Here is a 14372-nt window from a genome sequence, read left to right on the forward strand (position 1 = left end):
CGTAGAGCTTCTATCAGAGCTACCAGGACTGCGACCTGAGCTGTATAACCCCTGGCAGTGCTCCTGAATCTAATTCTTCACATGTTTACTTTACCGCAGCCCACCCAGTTCGTGGTTTCCCATCTATGTACCTCCTAATCAATTAATAGCTTTTAACTATTAACCATTAACAATCAAGCTTTTAACAATCAACTAACAGCTTTTAATCAATTAATCAACTCGAATTTTATTTTTGCAATTTAAGAACATTTCTCAGAATATATACTTAATCAAAGATTTGGGAAGATGCTACGAGGAAGCAGATTCACTGGTTTGGTAAGTGAGATAGAAGACACGGATCAACACACACAAAATGCTGGAGGAACTCATCAGGCCAGGCAGCATCTATGGAAAAGAGAACAGTCGATTGTTCGGGCCGAGACCCTAGAGCAGGAGTGGAGGGGGGAGAAAAGATGAGTAATAGAATTAAAAGGTTGAGGGAGGAAAGTGAGAAGCATGGTGCTAGGAGAAAACGGGAGGGGCTGGTGTGAAGCAAATAGTTGGGAAATTGTTTGGCGAAAGAGATACAAGACTGGAAAAGAGGGAGTCTGATAGGAGAGGACAGGAGGCCATGGAAGAAAACAAAGGTAGGAGGGGCATCAGAGGGAGGCGATTGGTAGGAAAGGAGATAAGGTGAGAGATGGAAAAGGAAATGAGGAATGGTGAAGGGGATGGGGCATTACCGGAAGTTCGAGAAATCAAGGCAGGATCGGATTGAATAGCGGAACAGGCTGGTGAAAATTGATATCTCTTCCGACTTCTGTTTTCTATCTTTCAATGTTCGCTCTTTGTAATCGGTGACTCAGAAGCAGGATTTCCAGTACGTTTGACAACCCAGATATATTTCAATGCAAAATCGTATACGTGCATGTAACGAAGTCCAGGTTGGTGACTGAATTGAAAACATCGGTGGGAAATCCCAGATGGCGAAATTCCGATCAACATTCACAACATGGTGGAATAACTCAGCTGGCCACGGAATAAGCAATTGTTCGTCTGTCATTACAGCGTCTTACGGTAAAACCCGTAGGTTTAGACCTTTACTGTATCAGTTACACAGCTTTGGTGGAGGAATGGAAAACCCGCCCGGTGTGGCAAGTAGGGGCGAAGCATCAGCGATACTCCACATCTCCCCATCTGTCACTAACTGGCCGGCTGTGATAGTCTGAACATGACACCAACAGTTAATCCCGGCGGAGGAATTGTTACATTTGATGTCAGCGTTTGCACTACATTAATGTCGCGAGTTCCGCTTCACTAGTTGATCTGCTGTTTCAACACTGAAGGAACTCGGACAGTCATTCAATCATCAGGACAGGATAAGGTAGTTAATGGCACCTCGGGAGAAAACGTCGTTATTTATTTTTTGAAAAAGCCAACCAGTGGGATGAATTGTCCATCTGGACAATTAAATAATGTAAAACGCATTTCAATGGCGAAATATCGGGAACGAGGTGCAAGACGGATAGAGCATAAACGGCAGAGAGAGAATAACTGGGTGGGTCAGAGAGTAGGGAAGGTGGAGAAAACGTGAAAGAGGAGAAACGGAATCAACAAAAGAAAGTGAAGTACGTGGGCATGAATCGGGAAAAAGACGGAATGGACCTAGAAATACACAGTCACAGAAACAGACCCAGATATGTACATACACGGACACAGACAGAAATGCATGCATACACACGAAAGCACGCAGCATTCATGACTCAACAATTGATTATATTTCCGAGAGCAGAGTGGCGCAGCGGAAGCGTGCTGGGCCCATAACCCAGAGGTCGAAGGATCGAAACCATCCTCTGCTATATTCTCTGTTGGTGGCAGCAGGTATTCAACCTTGTGTTTTAAAACACTATGCACCTATAACAAGAAATCGCATTTCAATTGGAATTTATCATTTATTCGTACTCTTTTAAATAGTCGTCTCTGTGGCGCAATCGGTGAGCGCGTTCGGCTGTTAACCGAAAGGTTGGTGGTTCGAGCCCACCCAGGGACGCTAGTGATCCAGTAGTTTCTTTTCTCTCGTACAGGAGAAAATGTGCAGCAGCATCTATGGAATAAAGTACACAGTCGATTTTTCAGGCCGAAACCCTTCTTCAGGGTCACGAAGCAGCCTGGGTGCTGAGTTCCTCCAGCATTTTGTGTATGTTGCTTGGATTTCCAGCATCTGCACATATTCCCGTCTGCGATTCGACAGCTACACTGCGAAGTTTCTTCCGTGGAATTGAATTCAATGGACATTATTAATTACGTCCTTCACATACATGAAGAGTAAACATTTTACGTTACGTCTCCGTCTAAATGTGCAATGTACAACTTATGGCCATATCTAATAAATAGTATGTACAACAAAACAGTCAATATAGCATAGAAATAGGATTGTATCAGCGTGAATGAATCGGTCTGATGGCCTAGTCGAAGAAGCTGTCCCGGAGCCTTTTGGTTCCGGCTTTTACGCTGCCCTACTCTTTCGCGGATGGCGGCAGCGGGAACAGTTTGAGATTGGGGTGCCTCAGGTCCCCAACGATCCTTCAGGTCCTATTTACACACCTGTCTCTGCAAATGTACTGAATACTGGGAAGATCACATCAACAGACACGCTCGGCTGTCCGCACCGCTCCTTGCAGATTCCTACGATCGAGGGAATTAGAGTTCCCATCCCGGGCAGTGATGCATCCAGTCAGAATGGTCCCCTGTAGAAAGTCTTTACAATTTGGGGATCCATATTAAATTTCTTCAACCGCGTTGTGTCTTTTTCACCACGCAGCCGGTATGTACAGACCTCGTGAGTTCCTCGCTGATGTTTTTACTGAGGAACTTAAAGCCGTTCACCATCTCAACACAGATCGATTGATGTCAATAGGGGATGCCTACTCTGAAGAAGTTTGAATCTTCCCATCGATGAGAGTTCAGTGAAACCCTCTCTCACTGCTTCCCCTCTGTGATCTCAACTCTTTTTTTCTGCTGCGTTTCATTACCAGCTGGGAAACTCTGCGCTGACCGGAGGCCGGCGCTCCCTACTGCTGCCGCAAAGGGCTCAGTGGGAATTGAATCTGTTCTACGTGTTTCAGTCACATATACCGAAATACAGTGAAACGCTTCTCATCCTCACTGTTCATACGGATTAAACCATTACACAGTGTATTGGGACAGAACAAGGTGAAGCAATAACAAAATGCAGAATAAAGTGTAACAGCGACAGGGAAAGCACGGCGCAGGTAAATAATAAGGAAATTATTTCGTACCTTCGTACCAAGGTGGATTGTGAGGTCAAACGTCCGTCCTATCTTACGGGAAACCATTCAATAGACACAACAGTGGGACTGAAACTATCCCTGAGACTGTGAATTGTGTTTTCGTGCTTTTGTACATTCTGCTAGATGGAAGAGGGGAACGAGAGAATAGCCGGCGTGCGTTGTGTCTTTGATCAAGATTCTGCATGTTCGATCTGTCCAGAAAGTGTGCGTTTCCTCGAGCCGAGCCCTTGGAACTACCGGAATTCCCTGGTCTAATGTTGTGTTTTTCATTCAGTTTGGTTTCCTCGATCATGCTGCATGAGGGATCACCACCATCGTACATTAGGGCTCCATCTGATCCATTAGAGTGAATTTCATTCACAGCAAATTTCCCATGAATTCTGCGTTCATAGTGCTAAAGGTATACAACCTGCGATGGCCGGGAATCGAACCCGGGTCAACTGCTTGGGAAGCAGCTATGCTCACCACTATACCACCATCGCACCCTGATACAAACGAGATTCGGTTATTGATTGGTCTCTTGTGCTACAAGATTCTGTAACTCGATTATCAGTTTCTGAGCTGTTTTCTGAAGGATCATTCCTCACTCTGTTGCAGTTCCTATTCTGACCCGTAGATGTCGCGACATTCCAACAGACCGGAGAAACACAGCCCCTGGGATCCGAAAGAAGGGAGAATCGACCCGAGAGATTGGAAGGGCTACAAATGGTTTCCTGCTGCACGTTTCAGTAAGTGGGAAACCATCCTGATTATAAATATCGGTTCAAACAACACGCAGTAGGATGCTAATGGGAACCCTTCCTTTGGCCAGTCCTTGAACATAGTAAATGACTGAATCACTGAAGAATGATGAGACCCCTCCAGTGACACAGTGAGGACAGGATGAGTAAATAGCGTCAGCTCTACACTCAACAAAGAAACATCAGGGTGACTTTATGAGCTCTCCTAAACCCTGACATCCGTATGACAGACTACACACTCTTGTAAATTCCTCGTTAGTTCAATCCCCGCCTGTCACGCAGGAGACCGGGGTTTAATTTACCGATGGGGATACCATTTTCCTGTTTCAAATGAAACCGTTATTAGAAGATGGGACAGTTTAGTGTGCAAATAGCCCGGAACTAGAGAGTTTCCCAAGAAAAAGGCACGTTCTGTTCAGTGTTGTTTTATCAATTTTCCCTCATCGTGACTGTATCTGAACGCCGTACGGCGTTACATTAGGTGACTGGATCCTTCACTCCGACACATTATACAGGGGCTGTTGCTGTGAGATATGAACTCCCGCACTTTCCCAGCACTCCGGCCGACTCTCTCAGTTTGTCTGGGTGACTGTGTGGAGAAGACTGGAAAAGGAACAGCTGAAACACTTTGGAGAGAACGATACCTTGCGGACATGTTTACCGCCGAGTTTAAAGCCACCCAGCCCCTCCAGCAACCCTGGATCCTCCAAACAGAAAGTGCAATGTTGGAATGTACGCTAAAACTATGTGACCTTGTATAACGTGGATTGTATGGCTCCGCTTCTAGACCTGATTGACAGCAGAACACGAAGAAGAGGGTTGGAGTTGCAGTGGCGGTTGATGACCCTTCCTTGAATGTTGGGAAATAATGTAGGTTATGTAGGTTCAGGTGGGGGGGGGGGGGTGAGTCCGGAAAATGAACCGGAAATGAATAATTCTGGTTAGTGCGGATAGAGGTTGGAATGAAGTTGAATCTGGATCTGGAAAACGGAAAAAAAGTAACATAAAATGGGAATGATTTCCTCTGATCGAGAGGAAGGGCTGGACATTTTGGGGAAAAAATGGAAATAAGGCTTCAAGGTACAGGATTGTTTACATTTGCCCCGGAACAACCTTCTTTTATCAATCCCATTAAATTAACTGCAGCAACACACAAAATGCTGGAGGCACTCAACAGACCAAGCAGAATCTATGGAAAATGGTTCAGTCGACATTTCGGTTCGAGCCCATTCATCAGCCCTGATTTCCTTCAGCAATTTTTGTGTTGTTTGTATTTCCAGCATCTGTACGTTTTCTCGTTTGAATTTAACCACAGAGTTGAAATCTGTTTTAGGAAATATAAATTGTGCTCAATCCTTAAGAAGAGCTTAATAGCAATTACTTATGATTTGATTACGAAAATACGTCTAGTTACATCTGATAAAATTAAGAATGAATGGGAAAGAGAACTTCAAATATCTTTCTCTACATAGAAATCGGAGAAAATAATAAAACTAGTTAATACTTCTTCAATGTGTGCCAGATACGCTTTGATACAATTTAAGATGGTTCATAGAGCTCATATGTCCAAGGATAAGTTAGCTTGTCTTTACCGTCATATAAATCCTGTTTGTGATAGATGTAATTCTGAAGTAGCTTCCTTGACACATATGTTCTGGTCTTGTCCTCTTCTCGGAAAACAATTGTAAAAAATATTTTTGATATTATTTCAGTAGTTCTGTGTGTTGATTTACAACCTCATCCTATTACTGCAATTATTGGACTACCAGTGATAGACTCCAGTCACTTATCCCCATCAGCTTGTCGTTTAATTGCATTTGTGACATTAATAGCCAGAAGATCCATTTTACTTAAATGGAAAGCTTCCAATCCCCCTACCACAACACAATGGGTTTCCCAAATGATAAAAATGTCTAAATTTTATCATTTAGATAGAAGATCAGGGGAAGAAGTGTGGTACTATTGACCCTTTGGTTGAATTTGAAGAAAATTGGAGGTCATTCATTCGATATATTCATATGATGTAAGTCGACACTTTCTGAATCCTTTTTTTTTAGTTTGTTTTTGTTCATGTATAGAGGAGCAGAGTTAACAAGAAATTATAAATTTTACCGATGAAACATGGCAGCCCATTCTATTTTTATTTTTTTTTATTTTTTAGATTAGTTTTTCTTAGTCTAGTTTTTTTTCCACTCTTTTTATAAATTACTAAGAGACTGGGAGGCCAGGATCTACTTGCTATTTTAAATATGCGTTTTTACATGTCAACCGTTATTAATGTAATTTGATCTCTATGTACCATTATAAATATTGATATGCTTATTAATTTGAAATTTAATAAAAAGATTGAAAAAGAAAGAAAGAGGAGGTGATGTGCAAAATCGTGAATCAGGATAAGGAAGTGTGAGAAGGCGTTACATTTTAATGTTTTATGTTGCCTTATGAAAATTGAGGTGTCAGGTTGTTAAAACAGGAGTTCCTGTGGAGATTTTGATAGAGCAGATTAAATCATTAAATCTCATTTGCTGGGAGGCAAGGTAAAGAACGTAAAGAGATTACAAGTTGTCAGAAATGGAGATAGGATGGCGTGATTAACTGTATTTGTATATTAGTTATAATGTACAGGCTTATATTCCGCCTATGCTTCGATGTTACCAATGCCAAAGGTTTGGGCATGTTGGGCATGTTTGGGCATGTTGTAGGGAGGGTGGTGGGAACATAAGTATTAATATTGTGAAGCTGGAAAGTTTATTTACTGTAATTGCGAGGAGAACATAGTGCAGTTTATAAGGATGTGAGGTGCTTAAGAAGGCAGCTGGTTGATCAGGTTAAAGTACAGTTAAGTGTGTCTTTTGAAGAGGCCTTGCAAAAAGTTAAACGAACTGTTGATCAAGTATTACCAGTTGGGAAACAGAATGTGAATTTAGTGGCTATATGTCAAATTACTAAAGTTCCATTACTAAACATACTTTACAAGTTGATAAAGTGAAGTTTGTGATGTTTATGAAGGATGTGGTGAATTGTACGGCCCAGTTATCGGACTGAGAAAATTAAAATTATTGTGAAAACTGAAAAGTATCTTTGCGTAACTGGTGTCATGTGGGAAACTGTAAATGATGCTTTAATAGGCGGGGTACCTCTATTTCAGTCTCCTACTGCTTATACATAATGGGATTAAGTATATTGCAGCGGAGTCCGAGAAGTCTGATTGTCAAGACATTCAGACATTTATTTCGGACTTATCAAATTCACCCAACATCATATCTATTCAGGAAACCTGTCTGTTAGCACGTTTATGTTTTCATTTGCAGGATTACATTGTAATTAGACGTGTTCGGTTAATTGGCAGAGGGGGCGGTGTTGCAAGTTTAATAATGAAACGGATCGGACATAGAGTTGTGGATGTAAATAAAGTTTATGAGGCTCTTGAAGTAGATGTATTTGTTTCAACATGTAGGGGTTTTAAAGTGGTAAATCTCTTGTGGAAAGATTTTGATTGATTTGTTGGAAGGTATATGTAGGGACAGAGGGTGGAAGGTCTCAAGCTATCCATTCGAAGTAGGCTCCCGTGGCTTTATTGTATTCACTTTCCAGAAGTGGCTGCGTGACCTTGGCTTCACTAGGAGATAAATCAAGTCAACCAGCAGGGCAGTCGCTGAGGCAGCAGACAGGATCATCATGGGAGTGGACCAAGTATGTCCAGAGGGGCAGATAGTCGGACAGTGTATCCATCTTTTGCAAACCCTTCAGTAGTTGCACAGACATTGGAAGAGTAGACTATCTGTTGGATGGAAGCGACAAACAACTCTGATAGAGGTAGCTGCCAAGTATTTAAGCTTACCAATGCGAGGTGGTGCTTTAGCACTGCTGGCCCACCTCCTCGAGGGAGTCTTGATAATAAGCGGGCTGAAACTTCTGAAGACAGGTGGCATATCAACTGTTGATCCCACTGGTGATAGCACTGGTCTGTTGACATCTTAGTACAAGTGTGTTTTCAATTCATTTCAAGCTCCAGCTCACTAAGGGTTCTATGGTGTGGGGATTGTTGTACACATAGTTCACTATGGGGCCATTCATGGAATGGTTTGTTGGTAGAAGAATTTTTAGGTATTTCCAATCTCTGTGCCTTAATGTTGGGAGGGCTATGAGATTTAATGTTTTATTAGATCGAAAACTGCTGTCGATTAAACTCCAGTTTCAATCATTCTGGCTGGAGTGAGTGAGTTATGTCATGGGTGATGAAACATTGGGGAGTGATCATTATCTTATATTTTGAAGCTTGTGTTTGGAGTTATATAGGGAACAGGAGTCTGCTTTTTGAAGTTGGAATTTTGGTAAAGCAAACTGGGAGAGTTTTTACCTGATGAATATCTGATAAGGCCGAACATTGAGAATGATATGGATTTCTGCAATGAATGTTTATGTCATATTATTCAACAAACTGTTGTGTAAGTGTCTCCTGTTAAGAATGTCATTAATAGGAGGAAGACTGTACCATGGAGGACGGAGGAGTGTGCAGAGAGCATTAGGGAGAGAAATAAGGTGGTTGGGAGAGTTGAGAATGATCACTCTCCAAGTGATCTTATTAAGTATGAAAGGCCACAGGCTGTGGTGAGGAAATCGGTGAAGGTTCTGAAAGAGGTTTACTGGAGGTCATCTTGTGATAGTGTTGACATGATATTAAACTTAGTGATGTTTGGGGAATGATTAAGAAAATTGGTGGGGGGGAATCATAGAGTTAAAAACATTCCAGTATTGATTAAGGAAGGTGATTGTTACTGAAGTAGAGAAGTTTGAGTCACTGTCTTATTAATTTGCTGAAATTCATAATCAATATAATTTAATTTTAAGAGCCTAAATGACGGAGGGAAGAGTTTTTAAGCGATATGCTCATCTGTTGGAAGCCATCTGTCGCAATGATAGTGACCTAGAGTTTTATTTCTGTGAATTTAAGGAAGTGTTTAATAGTACAGCTCAGACGGCTCCAGGAAAGGATGATATATGTTATAGTATGTTTAAGCAGGTGGCATACAGCTTTTGAGATAATATGAGCAAAATATTACTATTTTTGGATCATATTTGGAGTTTAGGCCATCTAGGCTCTTCATAGAAAATGACCCATCATCTGGAAAGGCCCCTAGTGTCCTTCTAGTTATAGACCAACATCATTTTGTCAACTTACGGAACATATGGTAATAGAACGATTGAATTTTATTTTGGAAAAAAGAGGTGATATAGCATTTTATCAGTGCGAATTGCAAAAGGATTGAATGACATTATGTTTGGAAGATGATATTAGAAAAGCACAGGTAAATAAGAGAGTTGCAAAATGTAAGGTTTTGATTTTGAAAAATCAAATGATATGTTATGAAAGGATAATTTTTTGGAAATTCGGAATGAGAGGAATGATATTTTTTTTTCCAAAGTGTTCTTTTAATGTATGTTCCAGGCAGGTGAAAGTGGTTAAGGTATATTTGGGCTTCTATGTGCTGGGGAATGAGACACCACATTGTTGCACTTATTGTTTAATACTATGACTACTGATATTTTCTCTGAGATAGGTACTGGGGTGGGGAAATCACTTTTTGCAGATGAATGCTTCTTAATGGATAAGTGGTAGAAAATTCAGTTTAATTGTATATAGCATGTGATTCATGATTAATAATGTTGAACAGTGGGCAAATAGATGTGGTTTTAATCTCTCAGTAGCTAAAATACATTATGTGTTTTACAAAGAATATAAATAGACATCTTTATTTATCCATTTCATCCTCAATATCAATTGTTTCGAAATGCTATGGTCCAATTCTTGAATAAGTGTCTGTGGTACGATTTTTTGCCATGCGGCTGGTTCGTAAGCACCATATCTGTAAAATAACTGATAAATGTAAAGGAGCACTGAATATCCTTGGGTCTCTGTGTACGCATTGTTGGGACATTACCTGCCGATCACTGTGACTCTGAGGGGGAGCCGATGCTAACAGAAATCCACCAATCTGCTCATCCGCAAACTTCCCTTCCGGCATCTGGTGCAGAAGATCACACAGGATTTCAAAACCGATCCACGCTTCCAGAGCTCGACCATCAAAGGTCTGCAGGAGGCCAGCGAGGATAACCTGAAGATGCTCTTAGTGCCATCCACACCAAGCGAGTCACCCCTGTGCCCAGAGACATTCAGATGGCCCAGTGCATCTTCCAGAAGCAAGCCTAAACCTGGTCTCAGCACCAAACATAACAAAAGGCTATTTTAAGAGCAACTAATGAGGCAGATGAAATGGTTGTCACTTCCCGCTCATTACACTATTGTAGAGTTGACACATATTATCCCTCTGACCTCCCCCTGTGGGGGCTTTGTGATTGTTTAATCAGGAATCCCAGCTCTCACACAAACTGACCTACTTGTTTTGCTCTCAGCCTTTTTCACCAGCACATCGATGTCACCCTTTAGCCTAAGACCACCCTTCACACAACAATAACTCCACTTATCTCCCACTCTGTGTGAACTTACTGCGCACGGTCCCTACATCCACTCCCAAGTCACTCAGCCGTATCACAAACAGCAAATGTCCCAGAACAGATCCAAGAGAAACAGTACGTCACCAGCATCTGATCACTCTGCCATCACTCTGTCTCCTATTGCAAAGAAAATTCTGGATCCAGTTTAGTAAACGGCCTGACTTAGGACCATATGAACCAGATCAATAAACTTCGTCTTTGACGGCAGACCTGGGTGAGGATAGTCAGGACCAACAAACTGGTCTGTGTCTGTAGGGAGACCACATTGAGCAACTCCTTCACTCCAAATAGGAGAAAAATAAGTAAATAGAAAAGAAATAAATATTACAATAAAAGCTGTAAATTCTGTAGTCTGAAGCTAAAGCAGAAAACAGGAAACTCCAGACCTGTCAGATCACCACTTGTACTAGGAAAACATTTGGAGCTGCAACAAAGCAGGAAATTATTGCAAAATTACAAAACGTCAAACCATCATAAAAAAAACAACAACAACAGGGTTTGGTGAAAGTGACTGCACAGTTAACAAGGACAATCAAGTGGTTGGAGCAGCAACACCAAGTGTGGATAAAGGGACAAGTGGGCCCCCTATTTTCACATTTCTATGAAAAAAGTAATTAATTTTCATTCTTATATTTTGCTGATTTTAATGTAATCTTCTCTGTTGTAATTTATATTTCCCGTCCGCGGTGGTGAAGTCTTTGCAATCAAAGTCAACAACATCTCATCCACAATCATCATCAGCACTAGTGTACCACAAGGCTGTGTGCTTTCTCCACTACTCTACTCACTTTATAACGGTGATTGTCTGGCAAAGTACAACTCCAATGCCATATTAAAGTTTTCAGATGACATCACTGTTGTTGGATGAATCAAAGGTGGTGACTCATTTGCCTCAGGAGGGAGATGGGCGATCTGGTTGAATGGTGCAACAACGACAACCTGTCACTCAATATCAGCAAAACCGAGGAGCTGATCACTGACGACAGGGAGAGGAAACCGGCGATCCATGAGCAGGTCATCATCAGGGACTGGAGGTAGAGGGAGTCAGTAACATTAAATTTCTCAGCATTATCATTTCAGAGGGTCTGTCCTGGGACTGGCAGTAAGTGCCGTTATAAAGAAGACAACAACTCTACCTGCGTATAGTCAGCATGGCATCCAAAACTTTGACATATATAGATGCACAGTGGAGAGTAACCTGACTAGTTTCATCATGGCCTGATAAGGAAACACAATTATCAGGAATGGAAACGAAAGGTCTACAAGAACTTTGGAGATGTCACGGGCAAGTTTTTAAACACAGCGTTGTGAGTGCATGGAATGTGCTGGCGGCAAATGTGGTGGAGCTAATTACACTATATTCTTTTAAGAGACTCCTAGGCAGGTACATGGGGCTTAGAAATATAGGACTATGGGTAACGCCAGATAATTTCTAAAATAAGTACAGGTTTGGCACTGCATCGTGGGCCAAAGGGCCTGTATTGTGTTGTAGCTTTTCTGTTTCTAACTAGTGTACGCATCCCAGTTCAAATACATCGTCAAGTAACGGTGCATCAGAAAGGCGACGTTAATAGTGAAGGACTTCCATACCGCTGGACATGCCCTCTTCTCACATTTAGGGACAGGAAGGAGGTGCAGAAATCTGGAGGCGCACACTCTGTAATTCAGGAACAGCTTCTTCCTCTCTGCCATACGATTCCGAAATGGATATTGAATCCATGAACACTTCCTCACTTTTATAATACATATTATTTTTTGTATTCGCACTGTATTTCATCGTTTAAATATGCATACATGCTTAATGTTATTGTTTTACTTTTTTCATTTCTATGTATTGGATGTATCATGTATTGGATTGAACTGCTGCTGGTAAGTGAAGAAATTATAATAGAATCAGATATATTATCAGTGGCTTGTGTCGTGGAATTTGTTAACTGAGCAGCAGCAGTTCAATGCAATGCATAATACAGAAGAAAAAAAAACAAAGTAAAATATTATTATTATTATTATTATTATTATTATTATTATTATTATTATTATTATTATTATTATTACTAAACCAATTACAGTATACGTATGTACAACAGATTAAAATCGTCCAAAACTAGAAACAATATACACAATATATATTGAAAAAGTGAGGTAGTGTCCAAGGTTTCAATGCCCATTTAGGAATCGGATGGCAGAGGGTAAGAAACTGTCCCTGAATCGCTGAGTGTTTGCCTCAAGGCTTCTGTACCTCCTACCTGATGGTAACATTCAGATTTCACAACACAAGCCGGTAATAATAAACCAGATTCTGGTTCTGATACAAGGGATTCCCTATCAGCCTGGTGAGTAGGCTGAGGAATAGTAAATGGTGCTCATTCTAGATGAGTGAGGTGTGGCAACTTGTGAAGTCATATCAGTGGAGGACTTTGTGAACTCAACCCGGTCTGTCACAGAAACTTTCTTCCACTCCATTGACTCCGGCTGCATTAAATGATGCCCAGGGTAAGCAGTTAACATCATCAACACCCCTTCCCACCCCTGTCATTCTCTCTGCATACACATTCCATTGGGTATCAGACAGAATGGAGTGAGTAAACGCAACAGCAGGATGGAGGACAACATCAACCCTACTTTTACAGTACTTAAAACAGTATTCATACCCAATTTCGAAGTTTTCATGTTTTATTTTATAACGTTAATTCACTGTGTTTAAATTTGTCTTTTTTGACACTGAATAACAGAAAGACTATCTCGTGTCAAAATGAAAATGAAATCTACAAAGTGATAAAACGAAAATAATCCATTGTATGAGTATTCACCCCCTTTAATATGACACAACAAATCATCACTGGTACAGCAATTGGTTTTAGAATTCATGTAATTAGTTAAATGGAGATCACGGTGTGCAGTCAGGATGTTTCAATTACACCAGGACCAATTGCTGCTGCGTCAGTGTTGTGACAAAAACTGCACTATGAACACAAAATAACACCACAAATAACTCGGTGAAAACGTTATCTTGGTGGCCTCCATCTCTCTCCCCTTCTTGGACGCTCTCTCCGTTTTTAAGGATAGCCTGCTCTTGGCAGTTTTACAGCTGTGCCTTATTCTTTCAATTTTTTGATGATTGTTTTAACTGTAATTGTTTTAACAGTACTGTGACTTGGAAATATTTTTTTTGTATCCATTTCCTGACTTATGCTTTACAATAACCTTTTTCACGGAATTGATGATTCTAGTGGTTTACTGTCTGCGATCAAGGCAAATAGACGGGATTTAAATAAAAGTCGGAAAGATGCCTTTCACTACGTTTCAAAGTAATTGTGACAAATAGCGATAATCTTTACAAAAGCAAGGAAGAGGTGTAGGCAGTACAAAGGAGTTCAACATACATATATGTTATCATGTAGAATCCTGAGATTAATTTTCTTGTCTACTTAACAAATCTATAGAATATTAATTGCTATCTATTCTATACATAATAACTATAACAGAATCAATGATAAACCGTCCAACTAGCGCGCTCAACCAGCGTGAAGAAGGCAACAAACTGTGCGAATGTAAAAAGAAGAAACAATAATTAAACAAGCAATACATTTTGAGAATATGAGATGAGGTGTCCTTGAAAGTAAGTTCATTGATTGTGGGAAAAATTCAATGATGGAGCAAGTGAAGGCGAGTGAATCTAACTGCATTGGCGCAAAAGTAAATGTAAGCAGGCTGTTTACACTTTCTCAACTGCGGCCTCAGTATCTCTCATCAACCAGGGTTCCTGAAACCTGACAAACTTTTCCTTTACCCTACAAGAATCATTCAGGTTCTGAACACCTGACAC

General features: G+C 40.8%; 2 non-coding genes across 2 annotated transcripts; one reads left to right on the forward strand and one right to left on the reverse strand.

The window, feature by feature from the left end:
* Positions 1-1955: 1955 nt before the first annotated feature.
* Positions 1956-2029, forward strand: trnan-guu (transfer RNA asparagine (anticodon GUU)). Its single transcript has one exon. It is a non-coding gene; the product is annotated as a tRNA-Asn (tRNA).
* A 1671-nt stretch (positions 2030-3700) lies between these two features.
* trnag-ccc (transfer RNA glycine (anticodon CCC)) lies at positions 3701-3772 on the reverse strand. Its single transcript has one exon. It is a non-coding gene; the product is annotated as a tRNA-Gly (tRNA).
* Positions 3773-14372: the final 10600 nt, after the last annotated feature.

The sequence above is a fragment of the Hemitrygon akajei genome, chromosome 28 (genome assembly GCF_048418815.1).
Source record: "Hemitrygon akajei chromosome 28, sHemAka1.3, whole genome shotgun sequence".
Classification (NCBI taxonomy): Eukaryota; Metazoa; Chordata; class Chondrichthyes; order Myliobatiformes; family Dasyatidae; genus Hemitrygon; species Hemitrygon akajei.